Raw genomic sequence first — 12,113 nt, 5'->3', positions numbered from 1 at the left:
CTGGGGTGGGGGATAAACCACATGTGGAGCTGACATTTTGTTTTACTTTTAAACTAGTGCAAACCACTTTATAAGTGCTTACGTTTTGCTTTAAAGTTTACCATAACCAAAATAAGTATTAGAACATTGAGTGAAATTAAACATCCTATTACAAATATTCCATCTGTGCAAGCATTGCAGTTTTCCAGATGGAACAATAACTCCTCCCCCCCATGTGCTGTTTTGAGGGTACTCCCACCTCACCCCAGAGCCAGTTATGGGGGGGCATGCAGGGGGAAAGGATCTGGTAGGTGAATCTTGCCCTTTGTTTCTGATACTAAATTAGTTGAATTAAATTCACACTTTCACTGAATCATTTGCAATATTCAGTGTGGCTGTGAAGCCCAGAAAGGGTATTTTAAGATAAGCAATCCAAAGGTTTTCACTTTCTCTTGAATGTTGTTCCATATCTTTGGTGTCTTTTACTCCTCTTAATCAACCATTACTTGACATATCATGGTTCATACTTAGATTCGTTCCTTCTTCTCTAGAATCCAAAACTCATTGTCTGTGTTTTTAAAAAACCCTGCTCTTCATCGTGCAAATACATAGTTCTCCACTTTGCAGTAAAATAGAAGGTGAGAGGGGCAAATATCTGCTTCATCAGCACTGCAGTTTTTGTCTATTTATATAAATGGTTGTTTATAACTTGACTTTCTACTGAAGATGAATTTCTTGCTAAATGATATTGGCAACAGCTAGTTATGCAATGCACAGTGCTGGCTCACTGTTCAGGCACTTCACTAATGAATGTGGGTCGGTCCCGTCTTTATACCTGCTGACTGAAGTAAGGCACAGTATGTATTATTTTTCCTCATGCAGTAGCTCTGTGGGAAACTCTTAATGATTTGGATAAGATCTTAATGACTCTGCAGCAGTCCAACACAACCTCTGCAGAGAGAGCTTCTTGTCACACCAAATGAAAAAGTTGCTAGCCAGAGACCATATGAGATTAATCAGTAGAGGGAAGCAGGCAGCACTTGAGGAGGCTGAAAGAGAATACTGGACACAAAAAGGCCTATAAAGGAAGGCTTCATTCTGGATAAATCCCAGTCACCCTTTGCATGCCTTTAAAACAGGGATAGTTGAAGTGTGGCCCCAGATATTGCTGACCATTGGCGATAATGGGAGTTGTAGTCCAACAACATTTGGAGGGCCACAGTTTAGTGTGGCGGAGAGGCCAAGTTGGTAGCTTTTCTCCTAAGCTCTGTATTGCAGGCTGTGTACACTTCTGCAGATTAATGGTGGCTTTAAAATGCCATCAAGTTTCTGAAAAGTCTGTACGTAGCCTCAGACTCTGTCCTTGCCATTGTGGCAGCCTGTGATCACAGTGGGAAAGTCAATTCCCTCTGCGACTTTACCTTAAGGTTAAGCCTGTACATTCAGCTGAGAGATTTCTCATCAATATATGAGGTGATGTCCCATCTCTACCTCACTGCTGCTGCTTTAGAATGGAATTCATTTATACAGAGAGGGAACTTGGTTTTTCAGCCAGAAAGCAGACAAGAGATGCTGCAACTGAGGCAAACTGTTTTCAGGAAGTGAATTTATATTGGGCTGAGATTGACAGTTGCTTAGTTATGTGATATAAGTTTCCTAGAACTAAAGGTCTGTTTTTTCAAGTTCTTCTAATCATTTATATTAGCTTAATTTGATGCTGATAAGCTTGTTTGCTAAAGAAGCCCTTTCCAGATTTCTGCTGCCTTTGTTTTGAATATTTGTTTGATACTCTATCAAAGTGTATACAGACAAATGCAAGTATTTCATGAGAAAGAGCAACACTACCAGCTGGATTGTCATTCTTTCCTGTGTAAGGAATCATACCTGTTTCCTAAACTAACAAGAATGTACATAGGAGATTGTAACTTTTGAATAAGTACTTTATGTAATAACTTTTGAATAAGTACTTTATGTAATAAAACATTATTTCCTGTTTCTGAACTTCTCTATTAATTCTTCTGATGCTTGACTTATATAAACTGTACTTTTATATAGCTTTCTGAATTTCTCCTTTCTCTCATTAAAAGCTATACTGCCCTCCTCATCCACTCTCTCTGCTGTGTTGCTTTGTCACAACAATTCTTCAAATAATTTGCTGGTTTAGCCCCATAGACAAGGTTAGATGGGAACATGGATGGAGCTGAGCTTCGGGCAATGGCCATCCACACCATGTAAGCAGGGTGCAAGGTTGTTTAAGAAGAAGTTGAATAAATACAGGGCTAAGACGCAGGGCTAAGTTTTACCCATTTGTTTGGCAATGATTTTGGGGGTTAGCTTGCCTGAATAGGAGCATCTCACCTGACAGCACATGGAAGATCTCAAGAATATTACATAGCACATTAAAACTAAACTAGCCTTTAAAACCGTGTGCCCTTAAATTTTAATTGGTGTGCTGTATTTTAGCTCCACACACACACCAATTAAACAACTACTGTGGATTTTTAACCTATTAATTAAAACTTTGAATCCTAACACCAGAAAGAAACCCAAACAACTTCAAACTTCCACCACTCTGTGAAAGTGTCATAATATGATCTACCAAATTATCTATTATGATGGGCTGCAACAAACCACATTTAAAGCTATGTATCACAGGTATGTCTACACAGAGTAAAATACCTCAGTCTATAATCAGGGGGTAAGTAGTAGCCCCTGTTGTAATTGTTCCTTGTCAGGGCAATCTGCTTTTGAAGATCTTTCACTGATTTGCTATATCCATTGAAAATGTAGTTGGCAAAGAGCAGCTTTCCTCGAATGTACATCTGTCAAAAATACATAAAACATCAGCCTGTAAGTAGAATGCAAAAGCTGCCTTTGAGGAGACATACAAGAGAATGGGACGCGGTTTTGTCTGGAGCCGCATTACCAATTTTAAATTCATTAGCAGGCCATATCACACCATCATGAGTCATCCTGCTCACCTGCTGAACTGACTGCCCAGAACTAAGTACAATGTCACAGCTTTCCTCAGCGCTGGGGAGACCCAGCACCTTCTAAACCTTGGCTAGGGTGCCTCCATCACTGGCATTCTTCTGTATTGTAGTATGAACTAATGTTTAGTTTGTCACCTGCAAGACATCGTTAACCTTTTTAGATCAACTCTTTTCAGCTAGGCATTTGCCATCTTGCTCCTGGGGTAGTTCATTTTGTTTAGTGGCAGGCCAGTAATCCAGCTCATTAAGATTTTCTGTTTTTAGCCAATTGTATGTTTCATGCTCCAGGCTAGGCAGGTTTCTCAGCCAGCTTGCAGAAAGAAGAAGAAGAAGAAGAAGAGTTTGGATTTGATATCCCGCTTTATCACTACCCGAAGGAGTCTCAAAGCGGCTAACATTCTCCTTTCCCTTCCTCCCCCACAACAAACACTCTGTGAGGTGAGTGTGGCTGAGAGACTTCAGAGAAGTGTGACTGGCCCAAGGTCACCCAGCAGCTGCATGTGGAGGAGCGGAGACGCGAACCCGGTTCCCCAAATTACGAATCTACCACTCTTAACCACTACACCACACTGGCAGAAGAGACACCTTCTGCTTCAGGTTTGTAACCCATTTGTCTGAGTACAGGTGATGGGGCTTGCTTCTGAGTAGATATGCACAGGATTGTCAAATGTGGGGCAGCCTGGGCAGATTCAGGTCTGCATTTATGGAAACCCTCTCAAACAAAGGAGTCCTGAAAGCTTTTTGATGAAAACTAGAGAGTGTTTTAATCGAAATGTAAAAGCTGAGGAAACTGAAACAGGTACCTAGAATAATGTTTGGGTTGATCACTTCTATGGGATAGTTTCAAGGATTTCTTTTATCCTATTCTAGCACAGTTTGGGGAGAATGTTTCCTTACCTGCATAAAAAGAGGCAGCCAAGCATTCTAGAAGAAGGGTCATAGCTCAATGGCAGAGTGCTTATTTTGCAGGCAAAAAGCCCAAGGGCCAGTCCCTGGTACCTTCAGTTTGGTTGGGACTGACCCCTGTCTGGAAGCCTGAAGAGCTCCTGGCAGAATACTGAGCCAGGTGCATCAGTGGTCTGACTCTGTAAAAGGCAGCTTCCTAAATTCTCAACTAACACCAAGAGAAACAATTGGCCTACTTTGACAGCTGATTGGGAAAAAGCAATCAAATGCAAAAGGTCATTCTTATAGGCCTTTCGTCAGTTAAGGTAATTTATTCAGGTAAGCCAAACTTGAAGAGACTGTGCACAAACCAGAAGACAGATAACACTATATTTCTGCTCTTTCATGACACATTTTATTCACAACCATAGAAGATTATTATAAAAAATAACACTTGCTAACCTTGGTATTTGTCAGTTTGTAAAGGCTAAGCTATATTCATTATACAAAATTATTTGCATGTGTCAGAGCCACCCTGGGTCCCAGCTCACAAGAGACCAAAGTCCAGTCCAAGTTATATACAAAAGGTTTTATTGAAGATCATTGTCGTCATTACATCCAAGCTCCGTGGCTCCACATCTGTTACCCTTAGATGTTAGAAGTCCCCTCTGAGTCCGTCCCTCCCCTGCACCAATTTAAGAGGCTTGTGCTGCTCCACCTTTTCCTCTCCTTCCTTTTCCGCAGGGTCTTCCTGCCCCCCTGTGTTCCCTCTTTCCGGGACTCCCCAGAGGCTGAGTCTTCTCCTGCCTGCTGCCCCCTCCTTCGTGCTTTAGCACCAGGCTCCTCCCCAGAGCTCTCCCCACTTCCGCGCGCCTCCACATTTGAACTTGGCGCGCGTACGTTGCTCCTCACCTTCCTTTCAACAGCCACACTGCTCCCGGTACTGCTTTCCGCCCCTTCCGGCAGGACGTCTTGCCCCGATCTCCTTCCCCCCTCTGCTCCTTGTTCTGTTCCTCCCGACACACTGGTAACTCCACCCTCTTCACTCCGTTCCGGTGGAGAAGCAGGTCTCGATCTCCAACTCCCACTGGCGGTTCCCCCTACGTTCCCCTGCTCCTGACTGCTTCCCCCTTGGGCTCCCCTTGGCTTGACCAGGGGGGCTCCCTTTTGGGAATCCTCCGATCCACTGGACGGACTCATGGACCATCTCGGGTCATTGTCGTCCTCTTCCTCGTCAGGCTGGAATCCTTCTCCCTCACTCTCGGTCTCCTCCCTCCTCTGCGCCTCTCTCCCTGAACCCCTGACATCCATCCCCCCCTCGAAGCCCCCCCTTCCCCCCTCCCCCCCATCGGGTGCGGGTTGTGGGAACTGCAGCTCCTCGGAGGTAGATGCAGGATACAGTTCGGCTACGTCCATGACCTCTGCTGGCAGCTCGGTGTACGTGTGTTCGAATTCGGGTTCTTCACCCAACATGTTCGCAGTTCCCTCTTCCATTGCTACTTCGTTTGGTGCTGCCTGCCAAGGCCCCTTCAGCCATTTCTTGCGCCAGGCTTCCTCTGGTTGCTCATCCCACCAATAAGAGGGCTCTGTGTCCACCCCCGAACACGATCCCCTGGGCGAGTTTGAGTTCGGCGTTCTTTCCTCGGCTGAAGAAAAGCCGTGGAAAGTGCTGCCTGAACATGTGGGGGTAAAGAGCCAGTCATCGAAGTACTCGGCTGGCATGGGTCTATGTGGGAAAAGGGCATGGAACTCGTCCTTTAAAAGAGGTTCGTCTAAAGCGTAGTCCGGCACCCACCCACTGGCACTGACTGGTGCACCCTCTCTGACTAGAAAGTATTCTATTCCCTCTTCCCCCCATCTCGAGTCCAGGATCTCTGTGACCTCGTTGAGTGGTTCGACCCTAGGCGATCCCTCCCTCCTAGGTGACTCTGTGCGTGGCTGCGGTACTGTTTCAGACTCCTGAAACCTGTGCGGGGCCTTGTAGGGAGTGAGCACCGACCTATGAAAAACCGGGTGGACTCTGGAACCTTCGGGGAGGGCCAGTCGAAAAGCCACGGGGTTGATCTTAGCCTCCACCTGGTATGGTCCTAGCTGCCTGTGCCCTAGCTTCTTCTTGGCCAACGACTTGGTTGGCATCGCCTGGGCCGCTAACCACACCCAGTCCCCCACCTGGATGTCCTCTCCCACTCTTCTGCCTTTGTCTGCCTGCACCTTATATGCTTGTTTGGCTAGCTCCAAATGTCTCCGCAGCTCCTCGTGCACCTCTTGTAGTTCTGCAGCGAACTGGTCGGCCTCTTGCGGCTCCCCCTCTCTTGGTGCTACGAACCCCGGGAAGGTCCTGGGATGACGTCCATTGTTCGCGAAGAACGGCGTCACCCCCGTCGACGCATGCTTCGTGTTGTTGTAGGCAAACTCCGCCATCGGTAGGTAGTCCACCCAAGCTGTGGGTCGCTGATTTGCATAACATCTCAGGTACTGCTGCATGATCGCGTTGACCCTCTCGGCCTGGCCGTTGGTTTGTGGATGTCTTGCCGACGCTAGGTTGATCTTGACGCGCAGGATACCTAGGAGCTTCTGCCAAAAATTGGAAATAAACTGGCGCCCCCTGTCGGACAGGATGGCCCGCGGCAGCCCATGCGCCCGGAACACGTGGTCGATGAAGAGCTTGGCGGTCTGTTCCGCCGTCGCCACCTTCGCGCAGGGAATGAAGTGCGCCATCTTGGTGAACAAGTCCACCACCACCAGTACCGCCGTCTTGCCTCTGGAACTGGGCAGGTCAGTGACGAAGTCCAGCGCCACCCTCTCCCACGGTTGCTGTGGTGTTTCCAGTGGTTCCAGCAAGCCCGCCGGCTTCTGGTGTACTGGCTTGGACCTCTGGCAAGTGTCACATCTGGCGACGTACTCCGCTACTTCTCCTCGCATCTGGGGCCACCAAAAGTCCCTGGCCACCAGTTCTATTGTCTTCTCCCTGCCGAAATGGCCCGCACTGGGAGCGTCGTGCAACTGCTGCAGAACCTTTGCTCGGAGCTCGTCGCTCGGCACGTAGAGGGCACCCTTGTGAGTTAACAGTCCGTCGCGTAACTGGAACTCATCGTCTCTCAGCGAACCCCTACGCAGCTCCTCTATTTTGGATTGTGCAAACTGATCTACCTGCAACGCGCGTCGCACTGCGTCCAGGTCGACAGCGATGGCAGCGCACGCCCACGCCTGCGGTGCAAAAATGTGCCTGGCTGCTATTGGCGCCGCTTCCTCAAGATATTGCGGTTTCCTGGAGAGCGCATCGGCTATAACGTTGGAGTCCCCTGGGACATACTCTATCCTGAAGTCGAAATCCGCGAAGAACTCTGCCCAGCGCATGTGTCTTTGGCTCTGGAGTTTCGCCGTGCGCCAATACTCTAAATTCTTGTGATCCGTGCGGACCTGCACTGTGTGCTTGGCTCCAATGAGGAAATGTCGCCACGCTTTGAACGCTGCGTGAATGGCTAACAGCTCCCTGTCCCATATGGTGTAGTTTTGCTCCGCTTTGCTGAGCTTTCTGGAGTAAAAGGCACCGGGTCTCCAGTTTCCATGTGGATCTTCTTGCAGGAGTACGGCTCCAACCGCTCTGTCTGACGCGTCGGTCTCTACTCGTATGGGCTTGCCTGGATTCACGTGCAGCAGCTGCTCCTCGGAGGCGAAAAGGCTTTTAAGCTTCTGAAAAGAGCGCTCCGCCTGTTCCGTCCACACGAACCTCTTTTTCTTGGAACTGAGAGTGTCCGTGATCGCTGCCGTCTCCTTTGCAAAACCTCTGATGAATTTGCGGTAGAAGTTGGCGAAGCCGATGAATCTTTGGACTTCCTTCCGATTGCGAGGGCTCTTCCAGTCCAACACCGCGCGGACCTTGGCGCTGTCCATGGCCAACCCCTTGTCGGACAGCTTGTAGCCTAGGAAATCCACGTCCGTCACATCAAACTGGCACTTCTCTAACTTGGCGTAGAGCTTGTTCTCCCGTAGTCTCTGCAGGACTTCCTTTACGTCCTTCTCATGGGCCTCCTCCGTTTCCGAAAAGATCAGGATGTCGTCGAGGAAACACACGCATTTCTTGTAGAGAAGTCCCGCTAGCACGTGATGCATAAATGCTTGAAAGACGTGAGATCCATTTTGGAGACCAAATGGCATCACTCTGTATTCGTACGTGCCCAGAGGCGTGAACATGGCCGTCTTCCACTCATCGCCCTCCCGGATGCGTATGAGGTTATACGCTCCACGCAGATCCAATTTGGTGAAGATCTTCCCCTTCCTTACGGTTGCCAGGAGATCATCTATCTTGGGCATGGGGAAGGCCTTGGGTTTGGTCTTACTGTTTATGAATCGATAGTCCACAATGAGTCTTTTTTGGGGCGTGTCCTTTTTCTTTACAAAGAAAACAGGACTGCCCCCCACCGCTTTCGATTCTCGGATGAATCCGCGCTTCAAATTGTGCTCTATGAACTCCCTGAGTTCTTGCATCTCGTCCTCAGACATGGAATACAGCTTTGCAGTCGGCAACTGCGCCCCTGGCACCAGGTCGATGGCACAATCATAAGGCCTGTGGGGCGGCAACTGGTCAGCTTCCTTCTCGCAGAAAACCTCCAGGAACCCCTCGTACTTGCGGGGTACTGCCTGCACCATGCCAAGTTGCAACTGCTGCTCAGCTCCCTCCTCCTGGCTGGACTGGATGCAATGTTGAGCACAGTACGATGAGCAAAAGGTGATCTGCCGTTGGTACCACGCTACAGCAGGACTGTGTCTCTCCAGCCAACTCATGCCTAATACTATAGGCGTGTCTGAAAGGCGGGTGACATTGAAGCTGATGACTTCTCGATGATTTCCAATCCTCATCACCATGGGAGGCGTCTGTTGCACAACTTGTCCTCCTAGCAATTTCCTGCCATCCACCGTGACTACGTTCAGAGGTGTTGTCGCTGGCAGAAGCGCTATGCGATGCTGCTTGACAAAGTGCGTCCCCACAAAATCTGCGTTGCTACCAGAATCAATCGTGATGGGGACTTCCAGGGTGGTTCCATTCGGCAACTGAAGTGTTGCAGTGAGCTGCACCGCTGGCTTGGGTGGTAAAGGGTCTGTGCGTTGCAAAAGCGCTGGGGACTGCTCTACAGATTCGCCTGGCTGAGCCCCAGCAGCTCTGCTTCCAGCCAGGCACTGTCGTTTCCCTGAGGTTGCTCTGCTTGCATCATTTCTGCTGCAACAGTTGCTAAAGCTGCAGTGTGTTTCTGCAGCCTCTGGGGACACTCTTTCGCCATGTGCTGTGCACTGTCGCAAATGTAACACTTCCTGGTCCCTCTAGGAGGCTGTGCCTTTACTGCACCGGAAGCTGGGGCTCTGGCTGTTGCTTGAGCCTTAGCACCACCAAGTTCCATGGGCTCCTCCCCCTGCCTTCCCAGTGGCGAAGGATGTGACTGACTGGACTCCCTGGGGATGAAAGAAGACGTCCTCGCTGGTGGACGCACCTGACGTTCTTCCTCAGTGTGCCAAGGACGTCCCTCGTGCCTTATCCCAATCGCCAAAGCCCTCTGCACAAGCTCCTCCAGGGTCTGGGGTCTGTCTCCCCTGGCAAGTTCATCCTTAATGGGACCGCTGAGCCCCTCCCAGAACAAATCCCTCACAGGTGCACAATCCTTCTCCCAGCTTAGCGCAGTCAGTAAAGCAAAAAATCTGGAATGGTACTGACGCACAGTGGCTTTGCCTTGCCGCAATCCAAAAATTTCCCTGCGTGCAAGATCCACATCTACAGTTGACTGGAAGCAGGCATCCATTGCTTTAATGAATTCATCTGCATCGCGGCGGGCAGGGCCATCTTCACGCCACAAATTGCGCAACCAGTCTCTGGCCGGCCCATGCAAGTGAGAAACAATAAACCCCACTTTCTCCTCCTCATCTTTAAAGTCATGACGAAGCAAGTGCAATGCATACAAAACGTCTGCTCTGAAACTGGGGTAGTGCTTCAGGTTCCCATCGAAGTGGGTGACTAGGCTGCCCCCCCTCCGTCCAAGTCCGATCCCTTCCCTGCTTGCACGTTCCCACCTGGTTTGCAGGTCCTGGCAGCGCTTCTCCGTTTCGTCATGCTTCTTCTGAGACGCAAGGACTGCAGCAGTGAGTTCGGAAACTGTAGTTCGCAGAGCTGTCAACTGCTCCTCCGCACTCATGGCTGTCACCGTTCGTGAGCTTTGCAAAAAAAAATTTTTGCGTTCTTTGGAGGGGACTTACTGTCAGAGCCACCCTGGGTCCCAGCTCACAAGAGACCAAAGTCCAGTCCAAGTTATATACAAAAGGTTTTATTGAAGATCATTGTCGTCATTACATCCAAGCTCCGTGGCTCCACATCTGTTACCCTTAGATGTTAGAAGTCCCCTCTGAGTCCGTCCCTCCCCTGCACCAATTTAAGAGGCTTGTGCTGCTCCACCTTTTCCTCTCCTTCCTTTTCCGCAGGGTCTTCCTGCCCCCCTGTGTTCCCTCTTTCCGGGACTCCCCAGAGGCTGAGTCTTCTCCTGCCTGCTGCCCCCTCCTTCGTGCTTTAGCACCAGGCTCCTCCCCAGAGCTCTCCCCACTTCCGCGCGCCTCCACATTTGAACTTGGCGCGCGTACGTTGCTCCTCACCTTCCTTTCAACAGCCACACTGCTCCCGGTACTGCTTTCCGCCCCTTCCGGCAGGACGTCTTGCCCCGATCTCCTTCCCCCCTCTGCTCCTTGTTCTGTTCCTCCCGACACACTGGTAACTCCACCCTCTTCACTCCGTTCCGGTGGAGAAGCAGGTCTCGATCTCCAACTCCCACTGGCGGTTCCCCCTACGTTCCCCTGCTCCTGACTGCTTCCCCCTTGGGCTCCCCTTGGCTTGACCAGGGGGGCTCCCTTTTGGGAATCCTCCGATCCACTGGACGGACTCATGGACCATCTCGGGTCATTGTCGTCCTCTTCCTCGTCAGGCTGGAATCCTTCTCCCTCACTCTCGGTCTCCTCCCTCCTCTGCGCCTCTCTCCCTGAACCCCTGACAGCATGCTTACTTGGGAACAAGCTCCAGCAGATAGGCTAGGATTTTATAAATGTAGCTTTGGCTCTGCAGCTTGTGACAATTGTTTTTACGTAATTTTTCTTTTTTTTAACTCGTGCTCCCCAGTTTGCAAAAACATTAATGATAACCCTAGAAAACCATGTATGTTATGAGACCTTCTTCCTCACTGGGTTGAAATTGAGGAGGAGTCAACTGTAGTGGTTCAGAAACTGAAGTAATTTGCAAATAGGAAGTAGCTGCCACAGATTAGAATGGAAGGGAAATCTAGTTTTATAGATTAGTAAATCTAGATGTAGGTGTACAGGGGCCCCCTGCTGGACAAACTTAAAAGTTACAGTTGCTTAGAGGTAACTACAAAGATATTTTGCTTGTTTGTTTGTTTGCTTGCTTGCTTCTTGGACAGGAATCCAAGATGCTAGCATATAAAAATACCCTTCTGGTGAGTCCAATGCACTCATTTATTTATTTGCTTCTGGAAGAGCAGGTATACACTACTTACTGGATACAGGCATACAATGCCCAATGGAATAAGTGCTCATTAGTAACCAGGGAGAGTCATGGAGAAGAGGTCCAGTTGCCCCAGTAAGAATAAACCTTACTCTCAGTCCTGGGAAGTATTTGTCCTGCATTCATTGTAACAGAGTATTTCAAACATGCCCCTTGCATTGGGAAGGGATCATGCCAGCTATTTCGTTCTTGCTTCTGTTAGGCTCCACATTCAGAAAATAAGGTGGAGGAGTCACCTTTCTAGAGTTCATATTATTTGCTGAGAAATTATAGGCCAATTCACTATAGTGCTTCCATCTCTCCCCCTTTAGCCATCTATCTAAAACAGTGAGAGAATAGAGATATTTTCCTTAGTTCTCAGATCAGAAACTTGAGCAGTTGTTCTTACCAGACCCCTTTGAGGGAGAAACTGGAATTTTATGTCTTTTTCCAGTCAGTGCCATATCTTTCACTATTCTGCAGAACGAAACCAATCATCCTTATGTTCCAATTATTGTGATGGCACTGATTCCAATGGACAAGAGGAAGATGTCAGCATTGTCTTTGTGTTACATCGCCATTTGCTATGAAATGGGGAATAGACTGTCTTGAACGAAGAACACAAGAAGTAGACTCCAGCCATAGGATCTGGAAGCTATTTGCTCGGTATAAGTTGAAATGACCTGGATGTGCGACAGGAAGGTTATAACCTACCAAAAACATGC

General features: G+C 48.9%; 1 long non-coding RNA gene across 1 annotated transcript; it reads right to left on the bottom strand.

Annotated features, from left to right (window-relative positions):
* Window positions 1-2,719: 2,719 nt before the first annotated feature.
* LOC307224812 lies at window positions 2,720-4,337 on the bottom strand. The gene is made up of 3 exons (XR_013842757.1): window positions 3,541-4,337; window positions 2,961-3,282; window positions 2,720-2,801 (listed from the first exon to the last, which is right to left on the bottom strand). It is a non-coding gene; the product is annotated as an uncharacterized lncRNA (long non-coding RNA).
* Between the last annotated feature and the right edge of the window lie 7,776 nt (window positions 4,338-12,113).

The sequence above is a fragment of the Podarcis cretensis genome, assembly GCF_951804945.1.
Source record: "Podarcis cretensis genome assembly, chromosome: 10".
NCBI lineage: Eukaryota > Metazoa > Chordata > Lepidosauria > Squamata > Lacertidae > Podarcis > Podarcis cretensis.
The sequence above is the reverse complement of the archived record's forward strand: the minus strand, read 5'-3'. Positions and strand labels throughout refer to the sequence as shown.